Genomic DNA, 14656 nt, shown 5'->3' with positions numbered 1-14656 from the left:
GTTGTTGACAACATTGACCTTTGTTGCTTGTTTGGTGCATAACTTTCTCTATAGTTATTCAATTAAGTTGGTTATTGTTGCATTTGATTCTTGATTCAATCATCTTTAATTTGAATATAAATACATAATTTTTGGAGTTTTACACAAGTCGCAGCTTTATTTTTAAAATCCTAAATCGTTTGTATACTATGGTTGAATGAATGTCACTCGTTGGGTTCATTGTATTATTTGATAAGTTGATGGGTTTATGTTATGGTTTATTTCCCATGCCTGATGTGATGGTGTATATTTTGTTGGCAATATGTAATTCTCATGTGTTGCATGTTGAGAGTGTTTTGCCTTGCTTGAAAGTTCTTGGTGGAATTTAATGAAGATTTTAGATGAATGTGATGTTATGTTTGGTTTAGTATGATTGTTTGGATTTGGGGTTTGTGAGTTCAAACCAAGGATGGATTGTGATCATAAAGTTTCCGTGTTACTTGAATGCGACGTTGAGTATTATTGGACAAATTTTATTTATGAATTTCTTTTATGAATATCATTGTTTATGGTTAGCTTACCCCTATTTGTTTGTTTGTGTTTGTTGTATGTGCGATGATCGTCTAAGTGGTGTGTTATACGGGAGCAGATAATCTTGGCATGAAGTAGATTGACGAGAGGCTGGGATGGACTTGGGAGTTTTTATAATATATTTAGTTGTTTTAAATCAAATACTATAAATTATATAATTTTCTTTTATTCCAAATGTTATTGGAAGTTTTTGACAAAGTGACGTTTTGAACTATGTAATTTAAATTAAATTAAAAGTTTTTATTAACTACATTTTCAATGTTAATTCCTTTTCCGCTAAACGTAAAAATTTTCTAATATTCCGTGACATCCCAAAATTGGGGTGTTACACATGCAATTCGAGAATGTCACGATGAAGGAATATACATATGACCAATCAATAACTTTATGTATGAATTTCGTGTTCTTGTTAAAATTTAGTTGTTTTCTTAAATAATGTTTTATATATGATTTTATATATTGCTTATTAATGTTTTGTGATGTTTTCATTTCACAGATATATGGATGAACATCATAGTTCATCAGAGGATGAAGCACCTGCTAAGAGACCCACCAAAGGAGCCACTAGGTTGAGATAGCTCTTGATTAAAAGAGCTAATGGTTAGAAAACACCTGTTGATATTAACGTTGACACTGGAATGCTTAGTGGTCATTATGCGGATGTCTTCAAAAGCTATTTAGGAATGTTGGCACGAGAGAGAATATCAATCCTTACTTTATCTTTTGATCTTGTCACTGAAGTTGATCGGGAAATGATATGGCAGGATTTATTGGTAACTAATATTAATGTTATTAACGTAATACTTTGATTTTGCTGATAATATGTTAATTATTGTTGATGACATTTTCTATATTATAGCTAACATTTGATATTCCAAATGTGGCGAAGCTTAAACAAAAATGTTTGTAATCGGTGGTTGAGAAATTTCGGAGAAATTTTGTGGTTTTAAGACCAAGTTGATGTCTAGTGATGAGTCATTATTTTCTTCTATTCCACTAGCCTTTGTGCACCCATTAGACAGTTGATTAGTGCTTAATTGTTCATCATTAGAGTGTTTTTCATCTGTTGGGCTTTATTGGGCCACTGTTCCGAATTTGGACTAATTTCACATTATTTGGCCTAATTTTTGTTTTTAATTATTTTTTAGGTATTTGGGTGAAGCAATTTTGGAGCTTGGACTTTAATATTTAGTTGAAGAGACTTTCCACATCATTGCCACATCATTTCCATGTCATTTCCACGTCAACAAAGTCAATGGGTCAACATTTGAGGCCCAGAGTGGCATTTTTGTAAATCTGAGTGGCGTAGTGGCAGTTTTGTAATTATGAGTGGCAAGGGTGATATGACCACGCGAATTAGGTTTGCATGAGGTGTGCAGCCGCTCCATCATCTTCAACCTCTCTTCAAAACCTCCATTTTCGTTCTCCAAGCTTCGATGGACGCCCACCTTGCGGTTTTTCACGTTTTTAGCTCATTTTTACCGTTTTTATGCATATTTGACAGCACCCATTGAGGGTTTTACGTTTTGAATTCGTTTTCTTGCTTGGGCAGTTCATTTTGTGGGTTTTATTGACTTGGAACAATACCCATTCATGGGGTTTTCGCATTTATATATGACAATACCGTTTTGCATTCCATTTAAGCTTTGAAATCTCTATTTTTGCTCTTAAATTGCGTTTTCAGATTTGATAAGTTAGGGTTCTTGGTTCTGATTTTTGTGATTTCAGTTTTGAAGTGTTTAATTACTCATTTCCATGTCTAGCTAAATTCGCGTACTGACTCCTTGATGAAAAATGCAATGAAGCTTTGAGGTTGTGCTTGTTTTGTGAAATCTGCCATGTTTTTGTTCTGAATTCGTGGAATGCATGTGGTGAATCTGTAAATGCTTAATTTACAGAGTAATTGCATGTGTTTTGTTTAAGATACATTCATGCTTAATGTATGTAGCTTGGCTGTCATGAATTTAAGGATGTGTGCATTGCTTAATTGCATAATGAAGCTAGATTGTAATTTTCGCTTAGTGAATTATTATCTAGTGGATTGAGACAAGGCAGGGTTGGTGTTAATTTGGTGGCCTATGATAAGTGAAATTGCGTTTGAATCAGGGATGTCAATACGGTTTTAGTCACTGTAGCATTTAAATTAATCTATTGATTAGCATTCTGAATCTGTCTGCCAACCCCCCCCTGTGTTTTATTGTTGTGTTCATCTGGAAAATTCGCTTTGAATGAAAATATTGGTCGTTGGGAGACGACTTGGTTCACTTTCATGTACTGCATTTAATATGTTTTAATTTGGTGGGGTACGGCCTCTATCAAATTTGGCGCCGTTGCCGGGGACCAATCGTTTCGTTCAAAGTAAACTTTTTAGTGTGTTTGTGTTCTGTGTTTTGGTGTGTGTGTAGTTCAAGTGTGGTTGAGTTGGTATATGTTCATTGTGATGTTAATGTTGTGTTAAGTTCAGTGCCTGTTTCCATTCCTGTGTGTTTCTGTGTAGTGTAGTGAATAGTGTCGCGGCGCGCATGAATAGTGTCATTTGTAGTAGTGAATAGTGTTTGAATAGTGTCCGAATTTGGCATTTAACTTCTGGATTTTTGTTTTGGTAGCTACGGAGCTTGTTTTGACTTGAAATTTTTTTCCCCCACTTCTAAGACGTTGAACTTGATAGGAAAATTTTTTTTCTGGCATCAAGCAGCAATCTGGGGAGACCCTTTATGAGTACTGGGAGAGGTTCAAGAATCTCTGTTCAAGCTGTCCACACCATCAGATTTCTGAACATCTCCTCCTGCAGTATTTTTATGAAGGCTTGCACCACATGGATCGAAATATGATTGGTGCCGCAAGTGGTGGTGCCCTTGGTAACATAACCCCAGCTGCAGCCAGACAACTGATAGAGAACATGGCTTCAAATTCTCAACAATTTGGCACAAGGAGTGATGCCATAGTTGTTAGAGGTGTTCATGATGTAGGAGCAGCCGAGTACACAAAGAAGTTGGAAAGTAAGATTGATGCTCTTACTACACTGGTCAATCAACTTGCTTCCAATCAGAGAGCTCCAGCTGCAAGAGTTTGTGGCCTTTGTACATCTGTTGATCATTTTACAAACTCTTGCCCAGCATTGCAACAACAGCCTTCTTCTTCTACACCAGTGGATACCCCTCAGGCCTATGCAGCAAATATTTTCAACAACAATAGGCCCCAACAGTAACAACAAAACCACCATGATTTGTCAACCAACAGATATAATCCAGGATGGAGGAATCACCCTAATTTGAGATGGGGAAACCAGGGTAACCAGCAGCCCCAACAATTTCAAAATGTGCAACCACCTTCACAACAAAGAGTTGCACCTGCACCACAAGCTGCTCCTGTTCCACCTGTACCCACACCAGCTCCTGCTGCAGCACCTGCACCTTCTTCTTCTACTTCATTGGAGGAGTTAGTCAGGATGATGACCCTTCAAAATATACAATTTCAGCAGGAGACTAGAGCCTCAATCCAGAGTTTGACAAATCAAATGGGGCAAATGGCCACTCAGCTAAACCAGGCACAGGCTCAGAATTCTGACAAGCTTCCATCACAGACGGTGGAAAATCCTAGGAATGTGAGTGCCATTACTTTGAGATCTGGGAAGAACATTGAAGTTCCCACTTCCGAGCCTACACCTCCAAAGGAAGCCGACCCTGCCACATTTCAGAGAAAGCGTGATGCTCATGCAACTGGTCCTTCCACATCGACTTCTACACCTTCCACCTCTACTGCTGCACCTTCCATACCTCTTCCTTTCCCTCCAAGCGCTATTCCAAGCAAAAAGATGGAAGAGGTTGACAGGGAGATCTTGGAAACTTTCAGGAAGGTGGAGGTCAACATACCTCTGTTGGATGCCATTAAACAGATTCCCAGATATGCAAAGTTCTTGAAGGAGCTATGCACGCACAAAAGGAGGCTGAAGGGAAACGAAAAGATCAGCATGGGCAGAAACGTGTCAGCATTGATAGGTAAATCTGTTCCTCAGATTCCTGAGAAGTGCAAGGACCCAGGTACATTTTGTGTACCTTGCATCATAGGTAACAATAAATTTGAAAATGCAATGCTTGATCTTGGTGCTTCAATAAATGTAATGCCTCTGTCTATTTTTAAATCTCTTTCTCTTGGACCCCTGCAACCTACGGGTGTGGTGATTCAGTTGGCAAATAGAAGTGTTGCCCACCCCGCAGGTTTGGTTGATGATGTTTTGGTTCGTGTCGGTGAATTGATTTTCCCAGCTGATTTTTACATTCTTGACATGGAAGAGGGATTTTCACATGGTTCTGCACCAATCATTTTAGGCAGACCATTTTTGAAAACTGCACGAACCAAAATTGATGTCCATGCAGGTACTTTGTCCATGGAGTTTGATGATATTGTTGTGCGATTCAACATTCTGGATGCCATGAAACATCCTTCTGAGGATCATTCTGTTTTTCACGTGGATATTATTGATGATGTTGTTGATGGATTGATTTCTGATTTCCACTCTTTGCATACATTAAAACATTCATCCGTGTCTGAGTTATCTGAATTTGCATGCATTGATGTTCTTGATTCTAATTCTGATTCTAATTCTGATTCTGATTCTGATGATGCTCAATATGATGTCGATAATGTTGAATGTACAGAGTTTGACTCTCTGGATGTTGTACCTATTCACTTTGATGTTATACAATCAGGTTGCACTAACCATGTTGCAGGAAGTACATATGCATCTTATTGTTATGCTCAGGTACAAGCTGTGGAACCCATTTCTCCCTCCCTTCTGGTTCCTGATATTCAGCCAGCATCCAGTACTCCAGAGTTAAAACCACTGCCAGACAACCTCAAGTATGTCTACTTAGAGGAGGAGGACAAACTGCCTGTCATCATTTCCACCTCCCTCACTGCTGAACAAGAGCAGAGGTTGTTGCAAGTTCTTAAGAAGCATAAGAAGGCAATTGGATGGACATTGGCTGACATCCCTGGTATTAGCCCATCAACATGCATGCATAGGATATTGTTGGAAGATGGAGCAAAGCCAGTGAGACAGCCACAGAGGCGACTCAACCCTGTCATCTCGGATGTTGTAAAGAAGGAGGTGACCAAGCTTCTACAAGCTGGGATCATCTACCCCATTTCTGACAGTCAGTGGGTTAGCCCCATCCATGTTGTTCCAAAGAAGACTGGCCTCACTATAGTCAAGAACGAAAAAGAGGAGCTAATTCCAACAAGAGTGCAAAACAGTTGAAGGGTTTGCATTGACTACAGAAGGCTAAACCAAGAAACCAGAAAAGACCATTTCCCCCTGCCTTTTATTGATCAGATGCTTGAGCGCTTGGCAGGTAAGTCCCACTATTGCTTTCTTGATGGGTTTTCTTGTTATTTTCAAATTCACATTGCACCTGAGGACCAAGAGAAAACCACATTCACCTGCCCCTTTGGCACTTTTGCCTATAGGAGGATGCCGTTTGGCCTATGCAATGCCCCTGGCACATTCCAGCGGTGCATGCTTAGCATTTTTAGCGATTTTCTTGAAAAATGCATAGAGGTGTTTATGGACGACTTTACTGTATATGGGTCCTCATTTGATGCATGTTTGGATAGTTTGGACAGAGTTTTAAACAGGTGCATCCAATCTAACCTTGTTCTCAATTTTGAGAAATGTCATTTCATGGTAGAACAAGGCATAGTATTGGGGCACATAATTTCAAAAAAGGGCATTGAAGTTGACCCTGCCAAGATCTCAATTATTTCACAATTGCCTTACCCCTCTTCTGTGCGAGAGGTTCGTTCTTTTCTTTGCCATGCAGGGTTTTACAGGCGCTTCATTCAAGACTTCAGTAAGAAGGCCCTCCCACTGTCCAACCTATTGCAAAAGGATGTTGACTTCATCTTTGATGAAGGATGCAAAGAGGCTTTTGATTGCCTCAAGAAGGCCCTGACCACAACTCCAATCATTCAGGCGCCCGACTGGACAGCCCCATTTGAGCTTATGTGTGATGCATCCAACTATGCATTAGGGGCTGTTCTAGCTCAAAGGATTGATAAGCAGCCGAGGGTAATCTACTACGCCTCCAGGACATTAGATGTTGCCCAATCAAATTACACCACAACAGAAAAAGAGCTCCTTGCGGTAGTTTTTGCACTTGAAAAGTTTCGATCTTATCTGCTTGGTTCTCCTGTTGTTGTGTTTACTGACCATGCAGCTCTTAAGTACCTGTTGAAGAAGGCAGAATCAAAACCTCGGCTGATAAGATGGATGCTCTGGCTCCAAGAATTTGATTTGGAGATCCGTGATAGGAGCGGAGCACAAAACCTGGTTGCAGACCACCTAAGCAGGATTGAGAGGTCTACTGATGATGCTTCACCGATCCGGGATGACTTTCCCGATGAAAGTTTGTTGACACTCTCTACTTCTTCCTCACCTTGGTTTGCTAACATTGTTAACTATCTTGCTGCTTCTGTTTTTCCTCCCCTAGCATCCAGAGCTCAATGTGATAACCTCAAGAGCGATGCTAGGTATTACATTTGGGATGACCCCTATCTGTGGAAAATGTGCAGTGATCAGGTTACCAGGAGATGCATTCCGGACTATGAGATTGACTCGGTCCTCAAATTTTGTCATTCATCTGCACTTGGTGGTCACCTTGGCACACAAAGGACAGCTCGTAAGGTGCTAGATTGCGGATTTTATTGGCCCACCATCTTCAAAGATGCGTGGAGGATTTGTAGCACATGTGAGGAATGCCAACGAGCAGGAGGAGCCATTTCTTGGAGACAACAGATGCCTCAACAACCCATGCTATTTTGTGAGGTGTTTGATGTCTAGGGTATATATTTCATGGGCCCTTTCCCTATCTCTTTTGGTTTCACTTACATTTTACTTGCTGTTGATTATGGGTGGAAGCCAAAGCCACTAGAACTAATGATGCTCGAGTTGTTGTGGACTTCGTTAGGTCTCACATATTTTGCAGGTTTGGAGTTCCTCGAGCTATTGTTAGTGACCAAGGCACCCATTTTTGCAACAGATCCTTGGGGGTTTTGCTTCAAAAGTATGGGGTTGTGCACAAACTTTCTACACCATATCACCCCCAAACTAATGGGCAAGCTGAGATCTCAAACAGAGAAATCAAGAGGATCTTGGAGAAGATTGTGCAGCCCAACAGGAAGGATTTGAGCAATAGACTTGAGGACGCTCTATGGGCTCACAGGACTGCTTACAAGGCACCTATAGGGATGTCTCCTTATCGGGTTGTCTTTGGTAAGCCATGCCACCTTCCAGTGGAGATAGAGCATCGAGCCTACTGGGCTGTCAAGTCATGCAACTTCTCTCTTGATCAAGCTGGGGAGGAAAGGAAGCTACAGTTGAACGAGTTGGATGAGATCCGTTTGGAGGCATATCAGAACTCTATGTTCTACAAGGAGAAGACCAAGAGATTCCATGATAGCTCCATTGCTAGAAAGGAGTTTGTTGTTGGTCAGCAAGTTTTACTGTATAACTCCAGACTTGGACTCATGGGGGGTAAGTTGAGATCAAAGTGGATTGGTCCTTTTGTTGTCACTAATGTTTATCCTTATGGTACAGTTGAAATCAAAAGCCAGTCCACAGATAAGAGCTTCAAAGTGAATGGGCATCGTCTTAAGCCATTCCTCAGCAATCCTGCCTTGGTGGATACTGTTGTGGAGGAAACTTCCCTGCTTGACCCCACTGCTGTTTCACCATGATTCAGGGAGTTTTCTTTCCCTTTCTTCTTTACTTTTATTGCACTTGTCCAGGTCTGTCTGTCTGTTGTTTTCGTTTGTTTGATTCCTTTTTGTTAATTTGTGTTAGTTAGTGTTATGTTTTTGCTTTTTGTTTGGAACACTCACTTCACTTTTGGAGGATGAGTTGTTGGTTATTCTGTGAACTGATATCCTTGCTTTGTCTTTGCATGTCAACTTGCTTTTGGAATTAGTTTACCCTCTGTAAGAATTTGAGCCACTCTCTGTTCTTTGATTGTGTGATATATGCCTCTTGAATGCTTGCATAGTGGCCTTGGCTTGACTCTTTCTGAATGCCTTTCTGATTCACATGCATGTTGGGATATGATTTAGGCAATTTTGTTCTGTGAGCCTACAACCAGATGAGCCTACCTTGAACAGTTTCCGTTGATACCCCTTTTTGAGCCTGCATACCCTTTCATTGTTTTACAGCTCATTACAAGCCCTTAGCCTGAAAAACCATGATTATTCCTACCTTAGGAAATTTTGGAGCTTTGGAATTATTTTGGGAATGGGTGCTCAATTAAGTGTGGTCGCGCACAACAAGTGTGGTTGTGCGCGCACTTGTTGTTGGTTCTTGGAATTGCTCATTTGTACACCAAAGTGGGATTTCCAAATTGTTGTTTCTCTGCATGTTCTTTGTATAGAAAAAGAAAAAAAAAAGAGAAAAAAAGAGAGAAAACAAAAAGAAAAGAAAAGAGAATAAAGAAAAGAAATAAAAAGGAGTTTGGATTTGAGCATTGTGTGAGAACCGAAGTTGGAAGTGTTGGTGTTTGGGATTACTTTCATGATTGATTGAGACTTATTCCCCATTGCTCCTCTATTTCCTTGGTTGCTTAGCTACTTATCCATATGTTCCACACCTTGTCCTCAGCCCCATTACAACCTTGAAAAGTCCTTCTGATCTTGACCTGCATGTGTTTCTGGTTTGGTTGTTCGTTCTAGAGGCTTGCCAAGTCTGTTTGATGTTTGTTTTTCAGGGGTGCTTTGAGAGTAAACAGTAGCCTAGAGATTTGAGTGATACAGTGCATATTTCGTGAGGTTATGTTGCTTTCAATTCTCCTTAAGTTGAACTGAGTACTTGACATGTTTTGAATTGCTTGGATGATGTTCATGGATACCTTGCAGCTTTGAATCCTTCTGTGTTAGATGTGTTTCCGTTTGTCATGTGTCTGTTTGTCTTGTGTCTTTTTGTCTCTCTTGTTATGTTTGTGATGTCCTTGCTTTGCTTTACTCTTTAATTTTGCCCAGGAGTGCAAAAGGGTAAGTGTGGTCGATTTTGATGAGTCATTATTTTCTTCTATTCCACTAGCCTTTGTGCACCCATTAGACAGTTGATTAGTGCTTAATTGTTCATCATTAGAGTGTTTTTCATCTGTTGGGACTTTATTGGGCCACTGTTCCGAATTTGGACTAATTTCACATTATTTGGCCTAATTTTTGTTTTTAATTATTTTTTAGGTATTTGGGTGAAGCAATTTTGGAGCTTGGACTTTAATATTTAGTTGAAGAGACTTTCCACATCATTGCCACATCATTTCCATGTCATTTCCACGTCAGCAAAGTCAATGGGTCAACATTTGAGGCCCAGAGTGGCATTTTTGTAAATCTGAGTGGCGTAGTGGCAGTTTTGTAATTATGAGTGGCAAGGGTGATATGACCACGCGAATTAGGTTTGCATGAGGTGTGCAGCCGCTCCATCATCTTCAACCTCTCTTCAAAACCTCCATTTTCGTTCTCCAAGCTTCGATGGACGCCCACCTTGCGGTTTTTCACGTTTTTAGCTCATTTTTACCGTTTTTATGCATATTTGACAGCACCCATTGAGGGTTTTACGTTTTGAATTCGTTTTCTTGCTTGGGCAGTTCGTTTTGTGGGTTTTATTGACTTGGAACAATACCCATTCATGGGGTTTTCGCATTTATATATGACAATACCGTTTTGCATTCCATTTAAGCTTTGAAATCTCTATTTTTGCTCTTAAATTGCGTTTTCAGATTTGATAAGTTAGGGTTCTTGGTTCTGATTTTTGTGATTTCAGTTTTGAAGTGTTTAATTACTCATTTCCATGTCTAGCTAAATTCGTGTATTGACTCCTTGATGAAAAATGCAATGAAGCTTTGAGGTTGTGCTTGTTTTGTGAAATCTGCCATGTTTTTGTTCTGAATTTGTGGAATGCATGTGGTGAATCTGTAAATGCTTAATTTACAGAGTAATTGCATGTGTTTTGTTTAAGATACATTCATGCTTAATGTATGTAGCTTGGCTGTCACGAATTTAAGGATGTGTGCATTGCTTAATTGCATAATGAAGCTAGATTGTAATTTTCGCTTAGTGAATTATTATCTAGTGGATTGAGACAAGGCAGGGTTGGTGTTAATTTGGTGGCCTATGATAAGTGAAATTGCGTTTGAATCAGGGATGTCAATACGGTTTTAGTCACTGTAGCATTTAAATTAATCTATTGATTAGCATTCCGAATCTGTCTGCCAACCCCCCCCTGTGTTTTATTGTTGTGTTCATCTGGAAAATTCGCTTTGAATGAAAATATTGGTCGTTGGGAGACGACTTGGTTCACTTTCATGTACTGCATTTAATATGTTTTAATTTGGTGGGGTACGGCCTCTATCATCTAGGTATGTCTTCGGATCTAAAAAGGATGAAAATCCATTGTTAAAATACGCTTGGATTGATGAAGACACATGGCGTCAGTTTCTTGAGCTTCAGTCATGTGAGGGATGACAAATATATTTATTTGAAATCATCAATTGCACAATTGATAATTATGAAATTTTTTTAACTGATTCATAAAGTGGGTTTTATATGTTACAGGAAAAGAGTAAAAAGGTTCAAAGCATAAGTGTTCAAAACATATTATCTTGTGGTAGGAATAGAAAACTTGAAGAGAAGATAATGTCAGAAAAGAAAAAATCTAGGCCCCTACCTTCTGAAGGTAAAGATACTGAGCCTCCTTCACCACCATCACGTCCTCAAAAGTGAAAGTAAGCCCGTCTACGCACATCGGGCAACTACACTTCTGAATCTACACGAGAAATCTTTAAGAAAATTGTAAGATGCAATTCTTATATAAATAGCTCCTTCATGTTTTATATTGTATTTTTTTATAAATTTTTTGTTAAATTACAAGATTTGTTGGTTGAGCAAAGCTCCCAAGGAGGATTCACTCCAGAAGGTCGTCATGACATACTTGCTGTTGCAATTGGACGACTTGAGCACCCTGGACGTGTGTATGGTGCTGGATCAGGAGTCGGCATATGCCAAATTTTTTTGTTCCTCCTCTCATCAGTCTTCATGTAGTCATAGTGTTGATTATGAAGAAAGATTGACGGAAAGAATCATTATGAGGTTAAGAGAAGAACTTATGCGCCAATTTGGGAGTTATGGCATCCGTTCGGCAGTGGATCCTCCACAGAACTAGACTCATTTGTGCCTCCCACGGGTAAATCTTTTTTTTTCTATAAGTTATGAATTAAATAAATTTTATTTAATAAAATAATTGAATAACATTAATAAATCGTTGACTCTAACAGGTAGAAGCGGAAATGGGAGTTGTTTAGCTCCACCTGGGGATGACATGGATGACACTCATCCATGTCAGCTACATATTTGGGATTGTACAGAGAAGACACTAGTGGCTCGTGGAAAGGTATTTGAGGCAGCCACTGTTCTTCATGGCATAGAGTTATCAAAGGATGAGGTTAAGGTCATGGTAGAGAAGGTTCTCATGCCGTTTGCTTTAGTTCTTGTGCCAACAAATGAGGTATATACTATGGGACAGACATTCCAATGTTTCCTCGCCTGGCCTAGAGATTTAGTTGTTTCTGACCCCCCGATACAGACTCTTAAACCCACCGATATACTAAATTTTTATGTTTACATGTTTATTATATTCAAACTTAAATTATATTTCATTTTAACTGAAATTGCATCAATATAGGAAAAACCTCAACCAAAGAAGATATTTCTCTCTTTGGACGATCCTCTTGGTGCATTGCTCCAACTAGCAGAAATCATAGCTGATAAGCTGACACAGGTTCCTTGGGATGCTAACATTTTTGGGAGAGACCTTGAGATCCCACTTTACTTGCATTCCCAAGATGTCTTGAGTGCCTTAGTGGTGAGTTGATTTCATTCAAACTTTAACTGTCCTGAATCAATCATGGACTGCACTTTACGCTTGAGTCCCCAACAATTTTCAGTTGAATGACCAATAGCCCCTCCATGATAATCACATCTTGCATCTGTGTCATAAGTCTTTGGAGAAGACTCGGGAGCAATGCTGCATTGGTCATAGGGATAGGAGTGAAACTCACAATCTTATTGCCTTGATTAACATTTCCTTGTTCAGTGGTTCGGTCGGAGGTTGAGTTAGGGTCGGGTCTCCAATTTTGTCCTGGAAAGGCTCGAAAATAAGGGTTGGTTAAGGGCATTTGAGTGGCAGGAAGTGATTGAGCTTTTCCATCATTCCTCTTCCCAGGTTTAGAATTGGACTCGTTCACACTTGCTACCATGGTAGAAACATGTGCGATCTTCCCTGTCTTCACACCAATTTCAATTCTTTCTCCAATTATCACCAAGTCTGGAAAGCTTACGGAAACATTACTTACCATACGCTCATAGAAGCGTGATTCCAGAGTGCTTATAAACATAATGGTCATCTCTTTATCAGGCAAAGGTGGCACTACTTGAGCAGCAATCTCTCTCCATCTTCGAGCGTACTCTTTGAATGCCTCAAACTCCTTCTTCGCCATATTTTGCAGATTCAACCTATTAGGCGTTGTATCACTATTGTATCCATATTGCCTCAAGAATGCATCAGCCAGATCTTTCCATGAACGAATGTGAGGTTGTTCCAAAAGCATATACCAATTCAGAGCGATGTCAGTTAAGCTTTCCTGGAAGAAGTGAATTAGTAGTTTTTCATCATGAGCATAGGCAGTCATCTTCCTGCAAAACATGGTTATATGGTTCTTTGAACAAGTATTCCCTCGATACTTCTCAAATTCTGGCAACTTGAACTTTAGGGGTATCACCACGTCTTGGACCAAACATAGTCCAGCAACATCACTGAATGCAAAATTCCCTTCCCCCTCTATGGCTCTCAACCTCTTCTCGAGCATTTGTAATTTACTTCTTTTGTCCTTAACATCCCCAGGTGCAGCAATAGACTTCACCTCATGTTGCTTTATCTCTATCATGTTCACAATATTCGGATGAGTGGCTTCCCCAGAACATGTGAAAGTAGCAACTTCAAGCTTATTTTCTTCTTCAACCGCATTGTTTTCAGCATTTTGAAAGTAAACTTTCCTTGAGTCAACACCGAGGGGTGGAATGTAATTTGAAGGGAAGCTAGATGGAGGACAATTTTGGTTTTCCTGAACCTTGTGTTGTTGTTGTGGTGTGCACGTCTCTCTAGGGTTTTGCATGGCATTGAAGGCCTCCAAGATTTGAGTCATCTAACTCTTCAATTGTTGGATATCGGTCTTCATCATCTCTTGGGTTTCTCCTTGGTTTTCCATGATTTTTGCGATAGGGTCGCGTCCTGTAGGGTGTCTTGGAAGTTTAGTCGTATTTTACTTTTATTTTTTAGTTGAATTTTATTGAATGAAAAGGATAAAGATAGAACAAAAAGGAAATGAAAAGAAAGAGAAACTACGACATAATGCAACCAATTCTAGTTAGAAATTATAAAGTTGTGAAAACACCGTCACAAGCATAATGGAAACTAGCACAAAACAGAATCAACAATGTGATCCATACAATAAAACATCCATAACATTTAAGTCCACAATGTTTGAAACACAGGAAGTCATGATTAATTATCTTGAGCCCTAGCCATCACATTCTTCATTTCCTCCATCAGTTTCTTGCAGTGGTTGAGGAAAGCTTCAATCCTCTTAGGTGGGTTAAAAATATTGCAGACTCAACATCAGCTAATAACTTAGGGACATTTTTGATGGCTCCATTAGCAAGGGAGGCTAGCTGCGAGAAACATATCTTCCAGTGCCCTGTAATTCGTCCTTGTTCCACGACATATTCATTCATTTAAATCATCAATTCTCGATGTCTTTTTTCTTATTCTGCATGATGCAAACGTTCCTTCTCTAGTTTCGCCACAGCTTCTTTCACCCGCTGCTCAGCATTACTAAGTTTGATATGTATGTCCCGCAACTTTTCTAGTGCCTCTTGCTTGTCCCTCTTGAATTCATCACACAAGTCTTTTCTAACACGCTCTGATATCTCTATTATACCACACTCCATGGATTTCCACCTCAGCTTAGCGTTAACTGAT

The 14656-nt window shown here is 39.7% G+C and overlaps 1 pseudogene; it reads left to right on the top strand.

Moving 5' to 3' along the window:
• The first annotated feature begins 4452 nt into the window (after window positions 1-4452).
• LOC146886758 (uncharacterized) lies at window positions 4453-10917 on the top strand (annotated as a pseudogene).
• The last annotated feature ends 3739 nt before the right edge of the window (window positions 10918-14656 follow it).

The sequence above is a fragment of the Vigna unguiculata genome, chromosome 4 (genome assembly GCF_037176805.1).
Source record: "Vigna unguiculata cultivar grain cowpea cultivar isolate G323 ecotype 2 chromosome 4, ASM3717680v1, whole genome shotgun sequence".
Lineage (NCBI taxonomy): Eukaryota > Viridiplantae > Streptophyta > Magnoliopsida > Fabales > Fabaceae > Vigna > Vigna unguiculata.
Note: the sequence above shows the minus strand (reverse complement) of the source record. Positions and strands in the feature narration are given on the sequence as shown.